Genomic DNA, 13,524 nt, shown 5'->3' with positions numbered 1-13,524 from the left:
GAGTTCGCGTCCACAGTGCTCCTCGGTGCACGGTGGGTTCTGGGGTCCTGGATTCCGCCTCCCTGGGAGTCCTCTCCTCACCCAGCACCCAGCCGAGGTCTCCCTCACAGGGCGCCCCCTCTCGGAGAGACGAGGAGCAGGAGGAAGGGAGCCGGTGCGGAGGGAGATGGGCGAGTCTCCGGCGGGCAGGCGCATCTGACACGCAGGAGGAGCTGGCACGCTTATTTTCACAGCGCTGGTGTCACAGCATTTTCTGCGGCACCACGCTGTCGCTCCCTAAAATACCCCCGTTCTACAGGAAAAGGACAGATGAGGGTTTAAATTTAGCAACGTGGGTGGAAGAGGGTGGGGGATGGGGACTCTGGGATGTGGTGGAGCTGGCTTTGTCAGGAAAGGAGTTGGAACCCCATGATGCCTCGGTGAGGATTCTAATCCACAGGCTAAAGGAAGTTCCATCGGGAATGTCCAGTCTCAGAGACCTGACCCAAATGTCTGAAGTTCTCACTCCACCTCCGCAGCCCCTCCCACCTCCCCATCAGATGCGGTCTTTTCCCTTAAACAGACGAGTTGGGGTTACCCTGCCCTTTCTCCACCTGCGGTTTGGCTGGCCCTGCGGGGAGAGGCTATTAAAGGGCAAAAGCAGCAGTCGAGAAAACCCCTGATTTCCATTTAGGCCCCTGAAGGGAGAGGAGTCTTCCTGTGCTCCAGGGTGCCACAGAGAGGGAGGATAAGTCCAAAAAGCAAGGAGCAGTGAAGAGAGGGTGATTTGCAGGTGTCCACAGGGCGATGCCCCAGGGTACCAGGCCCAGGTCACTTAGCTGCTCTGCTGCCTTGTCCCCCTGGAAGTTTAGCAGTCCCCCCACAGACCACCAGGCCAATGACCCTCCACCTCAGGGCCCTGCTCTTCCTGAACCATTTGTTGCTTTGAGGAAATCCCAAAGCATAGAGAGCACCTCCTGCTGGGGAGGTGGTGGGGAGGAGGGAGGAGGAATTGGAGAGGCCTTTGCCATCAGCTTTGCCTGTGTTCAAATCCCAGCAACTTAGTGTTCGGCCTTGGTCTTTAGCGTCTCTAACCATTGGCTTGTCACCTAACGAGGGGAGCTTGTCACCTAACCATTGGTTTGTCACCTGCTTACTTCAAGGGCTGAGTGAGGCTTCAATAATATAACTTTTTCTGAAGCAACTCAGAATCAGCATATTGCACATGAGTTATCATTATCATTAATTCTTGGGAGATGGACGAAGCTATCCGTAGCCCCAGTGACGGTGGGGTCTTGAAAATCATGGCGTCTCGGGATGGAATGATCCCTGAAGTTCCTCCCCCTGCCCCCCGCCGCCCCAGCCCCGAAGCCCAGGCAGCACAGGCTTGTGGTTTTGAACACATGCTTTGGAGCCACACACGCCTGGGTTTTTCTTCACCTTGGCAGCTTGCAGAAGCTTATTGTGGCTAATGCCCATAGGAGAGTGTCTATTTTTATAGTTGCCAGGATGATTTAAACAAGCACAGGGTTATTTTATTTTATTTTTTAAAAATAGGTAGCGGTTGGGCTTCCTAGGTGGTGCAGTGGTTAAGAATCCGCCTGCCAATGCAGGGGACACAGTTTCAATCCCTGCTCCAGGAAGATCCCACATGCCGCAGAGCAACTAAGCCTGTGTGCTACAACTGTTGAGCCCATGTGCTGCAACTACTGAAGCCTGTGTGCCTAGAGCCTGTGCTCCGCAACAAGAGAAGCCACGGCAATGAGGAGCCAGCACACCACAACGAAGAGTAGCCCCCACTCACTGCAACTAAAAAGAAAGCCCACGCACAACAACAACAACAACAAAAGACCCAACACAGCCAATAAAATAAATAAATAAATAAATTTATAAAAAAAAAAATAGGTAGGGGCCTTAGCAGCAGGAGCTGCTAGGGTCTTAGTAAGGAAGAGTTCAGAGGCTTTTGGGTGCCGACTTCATGGGCAAAGGTGATCTGGTACTACAAGTAAGGCAACAATAGAGGTTAGCTAGCCAAATAGATGGTCTTTTGGTCTTGCCTCAAAATGGGCAGAATCAAGTAAGTCAGAAAGAGAAGAACAAATACCATATGCTAAAACATATATATGGAATTTTAAAAAATGGTACTGATGAACCCAGTGACAGGGCAAGAATAAAGATGCAGATGTAGAGAACGGACTTGAGGACATGGTGGGGGTGGGGAGTGAAGGGGAAGCTGGCACCAAGTGAGAGAGTAGCATTGACATGTATACACTACCAAATGTAAAATAAATAGCTAGTGGGAAGCTGCTGCATAACACAGGGAGATCAACTCGATGATTGGTGATGACCTAGAGGGGTGGGATAGGAAGGGTGGGAGGGAGGCTCAAGAGGGAGGGGACATGGGGATATATGTATACATACAGCTGATTCACTTGGTTGTACAGCAAAAACTGGCACAATAGTGTAAAGCAATTAAGAGCTTAAAGAAAAAAAAGAGCTTGAAAAAAAGAAACATTGAAGACAAGAAAAAAAACGGTATTGATGAACTCAGTGGTAGAGGAAGGATAAAGACACAGAAGTAGAGAACAGACTTGAGGACGTGGGGAAGTGGGGAAGGAGAAGCTGGAACAAAGTGAAAGAGTAGTATTGACATTTATATATTACCAAATGTAAAATAGACAGCTAGTGGGAAGCAACTGCCTAACACAGGGAGATCAACCCCATGATTGCTGATGACCTGGAGAGGAGGGATAGGGAGGGTGGGAGGAATACTTGGGAGGGAGGCTCAAGAGGGAGGGGGTATGGTGATATATGTATAAATACAGCTGATTCGCTTTGTTGTACAGTGGAAACTGACACAACAGTGTAAAGCTATTATACTCCAACAAAAATTGAAAAAAAAAGAAAAGGGCAGAATCTTAGCTATAAAGGCTTCCCAAGTAAGGCACTGGTGGATGGAATAACTTTTTGTTCTGGCTGTGTTTTTCAGCCAGATTTTTAGGCTGAGCCTCAAATCACAAAAGGAGCTAAGTTTCATTCCCAACCATGTGTTTGTGAACTTTGTGCAGGCCCAGGTAGGCCATGCCTGGCCAGCCACTCCCTGTCCTTGTGAACTCTGTCAGGGACAAGGGAATGATGTGTGGAAAGTCCACGATCTCCGATCATTAGGCGTATCCACAGGCTCCCAAGAGTTACCAACAACCATCTCAAGGTGGCTCTGGAATTGTAACCTTTATAATACTTTGGTCAATTATACAATCCTTGGCTAAGAATTTGAATTTTGGACTGTGGTTTTAGCTACCGAAGGTGGTATACTGTTTCCAGTGAAGAGATCCAAAGGAGTGAGGATCCCTTATTTAATAGGGGGTATACCATTTTCCTGTGAAGATAGAGAAATAATCGAACTTATTGCAAACACAATGGATCAAGAAGGCAATTCAGAAGGCCAGTGTCTGGAACATTCTGATTCTAAGAAGCATGTTTGCTCAAGGAGTCAAGAAAGAACTGCTTAAAAACAACAACAACAAAATAACAATATAAGATTTGGTCTTTTTCCTGGAATAAGAGAGGCGAAAATTGAAGGAAAAATGCAAGGCTGATTAAGCTGGAGGAAGAGGTAGATTTTATTGGAAAAAAGGTCTATGGTCTTTGAGGACAGGCTAGATACATATGGAAGGAGTGGAAGGTCTTGGAGGCCAGGAAGATATGAAAGGGAAAAGGAATTTTATGTGGGTCCGATAACCCTGAATTAGAGGCTTAGAAAAGAGAGGCCATTGACAGGGCTAGAGGATCAGGTGAAAGAAATATACAAAAGGACTTAATGAGTGAAGGAAATTTGCTGACATCTAGGTGGGGATACAGTAGCAAACCATCTACGTAAGGCAGAATAAGGTACAATGCAAAAGTTGCCCTGCTCATGTGAGTTGTGAGCCTGTCCAGCTGAAAACCTGCCCTGTGGTCAGCAGAGGTAACTCTACCTGGGGAACACTCAGTGAGTTCACAGGAGGATTACCTTAGCAGCATGTAGCCCCGCAGCCCGCAGCCCGGAGCTCTCTCGCTCTTCTTTTCAATCTGACAACTAACTGTTCTACGACAGTAATTTTTTCATGTAATAACCTCAGCCCTCCCGACATGATCAAACCGCCACCTGAGAAGGTGTAGAATTTAGTATTGAGACAGCAAAATAAATAGTAATATTTTGATGTTATGTTTAAGATAAGTTTAAAAATCTGGGAGCTTTCCTGGTGGCTCAGTGGTTAAGAATCCATCTGCCAATGCAGGGGACACAGGTTCAAGCCCTGGGCCAGGAAGATCCCACATGTCGCAGAGCAACTAAGTCTGTGCACCACAACAACTGAGCCTGTGCTCGAGAGCCCATGAGCCACAACAATTGAGCTGATGTACTGCAACTACTGAAGCTGGCACGCCTAGAGCCCGTACTCCACAACAAGAGAAGCCACTGCAATGAGAAGCCCGTGCACCACAACAAAGAGTAGCCCCCACTCACTGCAACTAGAAAAAAGCCCGTGCGCAGCAACAAAGACTCAATGAAGCCAATAAATATATAAATAAATAAATTTTAAAAAAGATAAGTTTAAAAATTCGTGTGAATTTAAGCTTTGTTGTTTCCACCTTGAAATATCTGTTGATTTTAGAGTTATGATTTTTAGTTGAAAGGTATAAGACTGCTCAAGCTTATAAACAGTATTAGGACATTCAAGAGAAATCAAACAGCAGAACATGGTAAATTAAGTAATTAGACTTACAAGAGTTGCTTGTGTTATAAGAAAGATTTTGTATTTTAAGTCTACCTTGTCAGGCAATTGAAGTGCATGAAGGGAAAAATATCAGATATATTAAGCATATGAATATGGTGTAAAACAGTTATGGAAATTTTACTAACTTTGTAGATGAGACTAATTGCTAAGGAAATTTAAATCCATTCATGTTGAGTTAAACATCAATCAAAGAACAAGTGGAAGTAATTTTAAAAAATTTAGTACATTTATAAATAGAATTTCAAGATTTGTAAGTTAAATTTCAAGGTTTAAGCAAAACCATGTTTTATAATTACAATTTTAATAAATTAAATATTAAAACCCCAGGTAACTGGAAATAGTCTTTTCTACAGGCATTAGACATTGTGAATATTCACAATGATGGGGTATTTGTGGAGCTGGTATCAGTTTTTGGATCAGAAAGAGTGACTGGATCTAAAGAAATCTGAGATGCAGAATGCATGGCTCAAACAAGACAGGGGATGCCAGGAGGGAGCTCCTATCCAGGACACAACTGAGAGGAAGAGAGACATCTCCCAAGGAGAATTTAACAGGTAAGACAGATCCAACATATTTTTCTAAAGTAGTTTTTCATTTACAGGTTAAGGAAGATTTCAGTGGCTCCAAATATTCAAGTAGTTTTAACAAAAATCTCATCAGTATCAATGCTTATAGTAGTGATGATTTTTTCCCTGAATTATCAAAAATGACTGATGCCCATATGTTATAACAGAAGTCTTTCTGTGATAAGCGGTAGCACTTAAATCTAAGGTTTGTACAAAAAGCTGAGTTTCAGTCTGGTGGAGGGCGTTTATTGCAGCTCAGATTTTCCATTTGGGGCAATTCCACAGAGAAGATTCTCAGTGATAGTGTAATGGTTCTAAGTATGGAGCCTGGAGTCAGCTGCAGTAGTGTCCATGAGGGAACAACTGAAACTGGAAGATTGAAACAGCTACACCAACTTCTTGGTTGGAAAACCCTTTGGAGTTTAATTTTCATAGTCTTTGCTATAGCCTGACACTGGTGACCAGGAGGGTGGACTGTTGTAGAGATCACCAGCTGCTTACCAAACCTTAGTCCAGCCCCTTGTGGGCATTCAGCTAAACTACATTTCCCAGACTCCTCCGCTATTAAGTTAGTTAAAAGGCTGAGCCAATGGAAGGTGAGTATTACACCACATCAGCCTCCTGATTGGAGAATCCCTTCAACGGAGTTTAAATTCATAGTCACTGGCATAGCCTGACCCTGATTATTCATTTTCTTTAGTTACTTCTAAGTCTTTACGGGCTTTGGCTGCATAGTCACACAGTCTCTCACCTGCAATCCTGAAATCCTTGAAATTTTGAAAACCAAAAGTGTTTTTAATTAGTCTGATGCCAAAATGTATCCTGCCCTGAACAGGTGAAACTGTTTATAGACTTCATCTCAAGGTAAATATTCATATTTTTTCAGAAGTATTAATATGCATGATTCCTGGGGGCTGCCCCAGACCTGGCTGGGGAAGGTAAGTAATATATGTACTGTATTTACTTCAATAAAATCCCCAAAGTTCTGGATACCGAAACATATCTGGCCCCTAAAGTTTAAGATGGGGGAATATGGACCTGATCAAATATAGGTCTGGATTGTATAAGGTATTGTTCCAGATTTTGGGAACACAATTTTGCTTGGGACAAGCACTTTTGAATTAGAGACCCAGGCTCTATCCATCTAGTGCCTCTGCCATTTCCAACACAGAATTCCCAGGGTCACTGTGCATGGCTGGCTGCACGAAGCTGGGAAGAGCAAGAATCAGACAATGGCACATGGGGGTACTTAACAGGCCAGGCCTGGAAAGAGTGTTTATCAGCCTGCTCAGTTTCCACTGCTAATATCCAGTCATTTGGCCACCTTAATAGCTGAGGCGGCTGAGAAATGTAGTTTAGCTGTGCGCCCAAGATGAGGAGGAATGAGGTTTAATTACTCAGCTGGCAGTCTCTGCAACAGTCCATCCTTCTGGTATTTTTGGTGCAATATCTGTTTCACCCCTCTTCCTACATGGAGAATACACTCTCCCCCGCTGCCCCACCCCTTCCCAAGAGACACATCCAAGTCCCATCCAGGATAGTTGGTGTATGGTCTCCTCCACGTGACTCATCTGGTGACCTATGAGCTAAAGACACAATTTATCTGAACACTCTCTCCTCCCCACAACCTTTGCTATGACTGCACTGGAGTTCAACTTTTTTTTTTTCTTGGTTTCCAATTTGGGAATATTATAGGCAGTGCTGCTGTGGACATTCTTGTACCTGTATACCAGCAGACACTTATGTGTAAGTGTTTTACGAGGTAAGAGTGATAGAGGTTTGGTCATGTACACCTTTACTATGTAATGACAAACTGATTTCTCTCTCTCTCTTTTTTTTCAGCTTCGCCATGTGGCATGTAGCATCTTAGTTCCCCAACCAGGAATCGAACCCATGCCACCTGCAGTGGAAACATGGAATTTTAACCTCTGGACCTCCAGGGAAATCCCATGACAAACTGATTTCTGCTCAATAAATCAGTGTATTTGTCAATACATCAAGTTATCTATTATGGTACCAAATACCATATTGTTTATAAGTCTTGATACCTGGTAAAGTAAATTTTCTCACCTTATTCTTCCTCATGTGTATCTTTATTATTGGCTCTTATGGTTAGAATATGCTTAGTTTTGTCTTCCAAAGTGGCTATACCATTTTGCCTTCCCACTAGCAGTGAATGAGAGTTCTTTTGCTCCACAACTCACCAGCATTTGGTGTTCTCAGAGTTTTAAATTTTGCCCATTCTAATAGGTGTGTAGTAGTATATCATTGTTGCTTCAATTTGCATTTCCCTAATGACGTATGACATTGAGCATCTTCTCATATGCTTCTCTGCCATCTGTATATCATCTTTGGTAGGATGTCTGCTCAGATCTTTTGCCCATTTTAAAGCTGGGTTGTTTGTTTTCTTCTAAGTGTTCTCATATTTTGGATACCAGTCCTTTATCAGACGTGTTTTGCAAATTTTTTGTTCCAGTCTGTGGCTTGTCTTCTCGTTTTTTTTGACGTGACCCTTTTCAGAACCACTGAATGCAGTAGGGGTCTCAGTGGAAGTCAGATTGGGAAGCTGGGTGGGAGCAGCTTCTTTTAGAATGCCTCTAAGGGCAGGAAGTGTATGTGTGTGATGCTGGTGGAGGGATAGGTAAGGTTAAGCCCTGAGAGGGGGATTTAAAGGTACTGTTAGTATCAGGTAAATGCCTCTTACCAGTGTAAATAATAAGGAATTAGGGAGTTAGCATAGGGGTTTGTGTTCAACACATACTTGCTGAATTAATGAATTTAAATGGACTATCACGTTGGCTTTTATACAGGGCATTTGACATTATTCACTGCATGGCAGTCACAGCCTAACATCACAGCGTTTATAGATGGAGGCCCTTTAGAGATCTATTGAGTCCTATCCGCCGAGGTGAGAAGGACGAGAAGATGAGGTGTCAGGCCAAAGTTACTGCAACTCGTAGATGGTGAGTATAACTAACCAGTGGGAGAATTGCAATTCAAAGCCAAGTTTCATGCCTTTAGCTGGTGCTTATTCCAAACAACAGTGGTATAATTTTGTTTCAACTGTCAAACTTATTTTAGAAAACTCAAGCCTGTTGTATAGATCCATATTTTTGCTTACTGTATTCTTTCTTCTTTTATGATGTCCCAAGAGTTTTTCTTAGAGAATTTCCTTTAGCCAGTCACTTAAGGTAGGTTTGCTGGTGACAGATTCTCTTTAGTTTTCCCTCATGGAAAATGTCTTGATTTTGTCCTTCATTTCTTCCTTCCTCCCTCCCCCCACTCCTTCCCTCCTTTCTCTCTCTCTCTCTCTCTTTAAAACACAGTCTTTTTTTTTTGATTTATTTATTTATTGGCTGCATCAGGTCTTCATTGCTGCACACAGGGTCGAGCGGGAGCTACTCTTCATTGTGGTGTGTGGGTTCCTCATTGCAGTGGTTTCTCTTCTTGCGGAGCATGGGCTCTAGGCACATGGGCTTCAGTAGTTGCAGCACATGGGATCAATAGTTGTGGCTCATGGGCTCAACAGTTGTGGTTCACAGGCTCAACAGTTGTGGTTCACAGGCTCAATGTTGTGGTTCATGGGCTCTAGAGCTCAGGCTCAATAGTTGTGGTGCACGGGCTTAGTTACTCTGTGGCATGTGGGATCTTCCTGGAGTAGGGATCAAACCCATGTCCCCTGCACTGGTAGGCAGATTCTTAACCACTGTGCCACCTAGGAAGCCCATCTTTCTTTCTTTTTAAAGTAATGTAGATATCTACTGGTTGCACTATTATTTTATTTTTAAAGTCTTTATTGAGTTTGTTACAATATTGCTTCTGTTTTATGTTTTGGTTTTTTGGCTGCAAGCCATGTGGCATCTTAGGTCCCTGACCAGTGATTGAACCCACACCCCCTGCATTGGAAGGCAAAGTCTTAACTACTGGACCGCCAGGGAGTCCCTTTCTCTTCATTTCTGAAGCATATTTTAATTGAGTGTGGTGCAGAATAATGTCCCCTGAAAGATGTCCATGTCATAATCCCTAGAACCTGTGACTATTTTAGGCAAAGTGGAATTAAGTTTGCAGACGTATAAAGGTTGCTAATCAGCTGAACCTAATATTGGGAAATTATCCTGGATTATCGAAGTGGGCCCAATGTAATCACAAAGGTCTTTATAATTAGAAGAAGGAGGCAGAAAGGAGAGAACCAGAGGGATGGTAGTGTGAGAAGAACTTGGCCTGACCGTGCTGGATGAATGGAGGATGGAGGGAGGAAGACGTGAGCCAAAGAATGTGGGTAGCCTCTAGTGTCTCAAAAGACAAAGAAATAGGTTTTCCCCTAGAGCCTCTAGAAGGAATATGGCTCTGCTGACACTTTACTTTTAGCCTAGAGAGACCCATTTCAGACTTCTGACCTCCAGGATTGTAAGAGAATCAGTTTCTGTTGTTTTAAGCCATTACATTTGTGGTTATTTTTAATAGCAGCAATAGAAAACTAGTATTATAGGGTTAATGTGTCCTAATGACATAGGATTCTGGGTTAATGGTTCTTTTGTTTGAACACGATAAACATTGTGCCACTTTTTTCTGGTCTCCATGGTTTCTGATGAGAAATATGCTGTTGTTTGAATTGTTTTTGACCCTGCAGGCAAGGTGTCATTTTCCTCTGGTTGCTTTCAAGAATTTTTCTTTGTCTTTGGTTGTCAGAAGTTTAATTATGATGTATCTTTGCATATATTCCTTTGGGTTAATCCTGTTTGGGCTTTGCTCAGCTTCACGAGTCTGTAGGATTATGTATCTTCCCAAATTTGAAAGTTTTCAGACATTATTTCTTTCAGTACTTTTTTTAGCCTTGTCCCTGCTTTCTCCTCTCCTTCTTGGGCTATAATGACACAAATGTTACATCTTTTGTTATAAGCCCACAGGTCCCTGAGGCTCTGTTCATTTTTTTGGTCTAATTTTTCTCTGTTGTTCAGATTGGGTAATTTCTACTGTCCTATCTTCTAGTTCACTGGATTATTTTTTTCCTCTCTCCTATCCATTCTACCATTGAGCTCATTCGCTCGGCTTTTAATTCAGTTCTGAAGTTTTCATTTGGTTCTTCTCGATAGCTTCTATTTCTTTGCTGAGGCACTCTCTATGTCATCTGTTTCAGTGTGTTTGTAATTGCTTGTTCAAGCATATTTATCTTGGCTGCCTGAAAATAATTCTAGTATCTCTGTCATCTTAGTGTTGGCATCTATTGGTTGACATTTTTCATTCAGTTTGAGATCTTTCTGGTTCTGGGTATGATGAGTGATTTCTTATTGAAACCTGAATATTTTTGCATTTTGTTATAGACTCTGGATCTTCTTTAAGCCTTCTGTTTGAATGTCTTATTTTGTACACCACTCTTGCAGGGAAAGGAGGGGCACTGCCTCATTACTACCATGTGAAAGTAGAAGTCCAGATTCTCCATTTGGCCTCCATTGACACTTGAGGGGCTGAGGATTCTACCTAATGCTGGGCTGGGCAGGGGGGTTAGTTCCAGCATCTCATGTGGTCTTCACCAACACTGCTGGGATTGGGGGAGAGCCTCATTACTGGCCTGTGGGAATGGGCTCCTTACCTGGCCTTCTCTGACACCACCCTAGGGTGGGCTGTCTCATTATAGTCTCATGAGGTTGGAAGTCTAGGCTTCCCTCTAGGCCTTTGCTGGTGTGGGTGAGAGTGGCACCACAGTTTTTTAGTTGGTGTTAGGCTGGAGCAGTGTGGTTATTGTCTAGAAGTTTCCGTTTTATCAGAGCTTTTTTTTTGGTCTGTGCATGCTGGTGTTTCCAGGTTGCTGACTTATCTAGCACCCAGTCTGGGATGTATGAGGCAAAAAAGAAACCCACGGAACTCACTACCATGCTGTTTCTTGGGTCCTAAGGTCCTAGCCAGTCTGCTTTCTTTTTTCCACCTTTCAGAATCTTCTTATGTTTGTTTTACATATAATGTCCAGGGTTTTCAATTGTATTTAATGGGAGCAATAGAAAAAAGCATGTCTAAGCCATCTTCCCCAAAGCAGAAGTCTTCTCCCAACAAACAAGTCAATATACAGACAAACACATTGTATATCTGTGTATGCTATAGATATCTTGTGAAATATCCTGAAAAGGGAGCAAAACCACTCATCTGGGGAAATACCCCGAAGTCAAAAACCTTGATTTCTTTTTTCCTTCCTTCCTTCCTTCCCCCCTTCCTTCCTTCCTTCCTTCCTTCCTTCCTTCCTTCCTTCCTTCCTTCCTTCTTTCCTTCCATTCTTTGAGGGGAGAAAGGATAAAAGGGGTCCCAACTGGATTTTGGCAAGGGTGACATAGACTGAATCTTCCCTCTATTGCTTAAGGTGGTAAGATTCTGCTCCAAGCAGGGATAAAGGGAATATGCACAACAGTCCTTGTTGCTCTCTGGGGGGAATTCCCTGCTATGCGTCCAGGGGATGGAGTTAGGTACCCAAACCTACGTTGGTTGTGCTGGATACACCTGGGTATATCTAGATTTCACTACTCTGAACACTTTTAAAGCAAAGTGAGCTTTGTCCATGTGTATTTAGATGAGCCCAGCTTTGGGATTTCCTGCATCTCACTTCACATACAGCTTTCTTCCCTTGTCAAGCTGTCTCTGCCGATGATGTCAACTGAGGGTGACAGGAGGATGTAAGCAATAAGCCCTTCTAAATGTCCATGTGTGAAGATGGTACCTTGATTTGCAATTTCCAGAGCATGGATATTTCCATTACACTGCATCTTACATCATCAAAAAAACCTTAAGAATCAAATCAGATGGGGCATATTCCTCATTTCCAACTTTTCTCCCAAGCAAAAGCTACAAAGTAACTCAACACTTCCGAAGTAAAGACATTCATTTACCCAAGTGAAGTTGTGAAAGAAATTAACTGCACCTAAATGAGACAATAAAAACTAGTTAAGATTGTAACTTGTGAGTTGTGTATCATTATCAGTTGAAGGAGATGGCCTTGGGGATCCATGACACAGGAGACAGAACTCAACTCTAAAAACGGGTTGAGACTTCCCTAGTGGTGCAGTGGTTAAGAATCCGCCTGCCAGTGCAGGGAACACAGGTTCGATCCCTAGTCTGGGAAGATCCCATATGCCGAGGAGCAACTAAGCCTGTGCACCACAACTACTGAGCCTGCTCTCTGGTGCTTGTGCGCCACAACTACTGAAGCCCGCAAGCCTAGGGCTTGTGCTCCACAACAAGAGAAGCCACCGCAATAAGCCCAAGCACTGCAACAGAGTAGCCCTCGCTCACCACAACTAGAGAAAGCCTGTGTGCAGCAATGAAGATCCAATGCAGCCAAAAAAAAAAAAAAAAAAAAAAAAGGGTTGAGAGTGTTCACTTGTGATTCACACAGCATTGTTTGGGAGTATGTAGATCCTAAGTTTTCTGACTTGGTCTCAAATCTCTGACTTTAGGTACCTGTGCTGTGGTCACAAATTTAACCCAGTAATTCTGACCTACCTGAGCCAGTAAATTTGCTTTCCAAAGGTATATAAGTGACATTATGAATTAAAATGTTTGGTCTTTAAGAGAATCTAATGTATTGGCCTTCAATTTGGGAACTAAAGTTTTATACTTGAGATTTTAAGAGGTCTAAGGTAATTTGATAAATGTTTACAAGTTTGATTTATTAGACCTATAGGGTTGAATGAGGGTTTAGAAGGATTTTTGCCTGATAGGGTTGTGTGTCCTGTCAGGCATTTAAAGTGCTTTAGAATACGTGTACTAAATACAATGTAGTTTAAAATATTTAAGGAAATCTTTAAATTTTATTTTTCAAAAGGGTAAGTCTAGCATAATGCTTAAGACCAGGGACTCTGGGAGCAGATTGCATAGGTCAGGGATCATCAAACTATGTCCTGCTGCCTGTTTCTGTACAGTCTGTAAGCTCAGAACGGTTTTGACATTTATTTATTTATTTATTTATTTATATATCTTTGGCTGCATTGGGTCTTCGTTGCTGTGTGCAGACTTTCTCTAGTTGTGGTGAGCGGGGGCTACCCTTTATTGTGGTGCACGGGCTTCTCATTGCAGTGGCTTCTCTTGTTGCCGAGCATGGGCTCTAGGCTTGTGGGCTTCATGCTTAATAGTTGTGGCTTTTGGGCTCTAGAGTGCAGGCTCAGTAGTTGTGGTGAACGGGCTTAGTTTCTCTGAGACATGTGGGATCTTCCTGGAGC

Source organism: Hippopotamus amphibius, chromosome 12 (genome assembly GCF_030028045.1).
Source record: "Hippopotamus amphibius kiboko isolate mHipAmp2 chromosome 12, mHipAmp2.hap2, whole genome shotgun sequence".
Taxonomy (NCBI): domain Eukaryota; kingdom Metazoa; phylum Chordata; class Mammalia; order Artiodactyla; family Hippopotamidae; genus Hippopotamus; species Hippopotamus amphibius.
The sequence above is the reverse complement of the archived record's forward strand: the minus strand, read 5'-3'. Positions refer to the sequence as shown.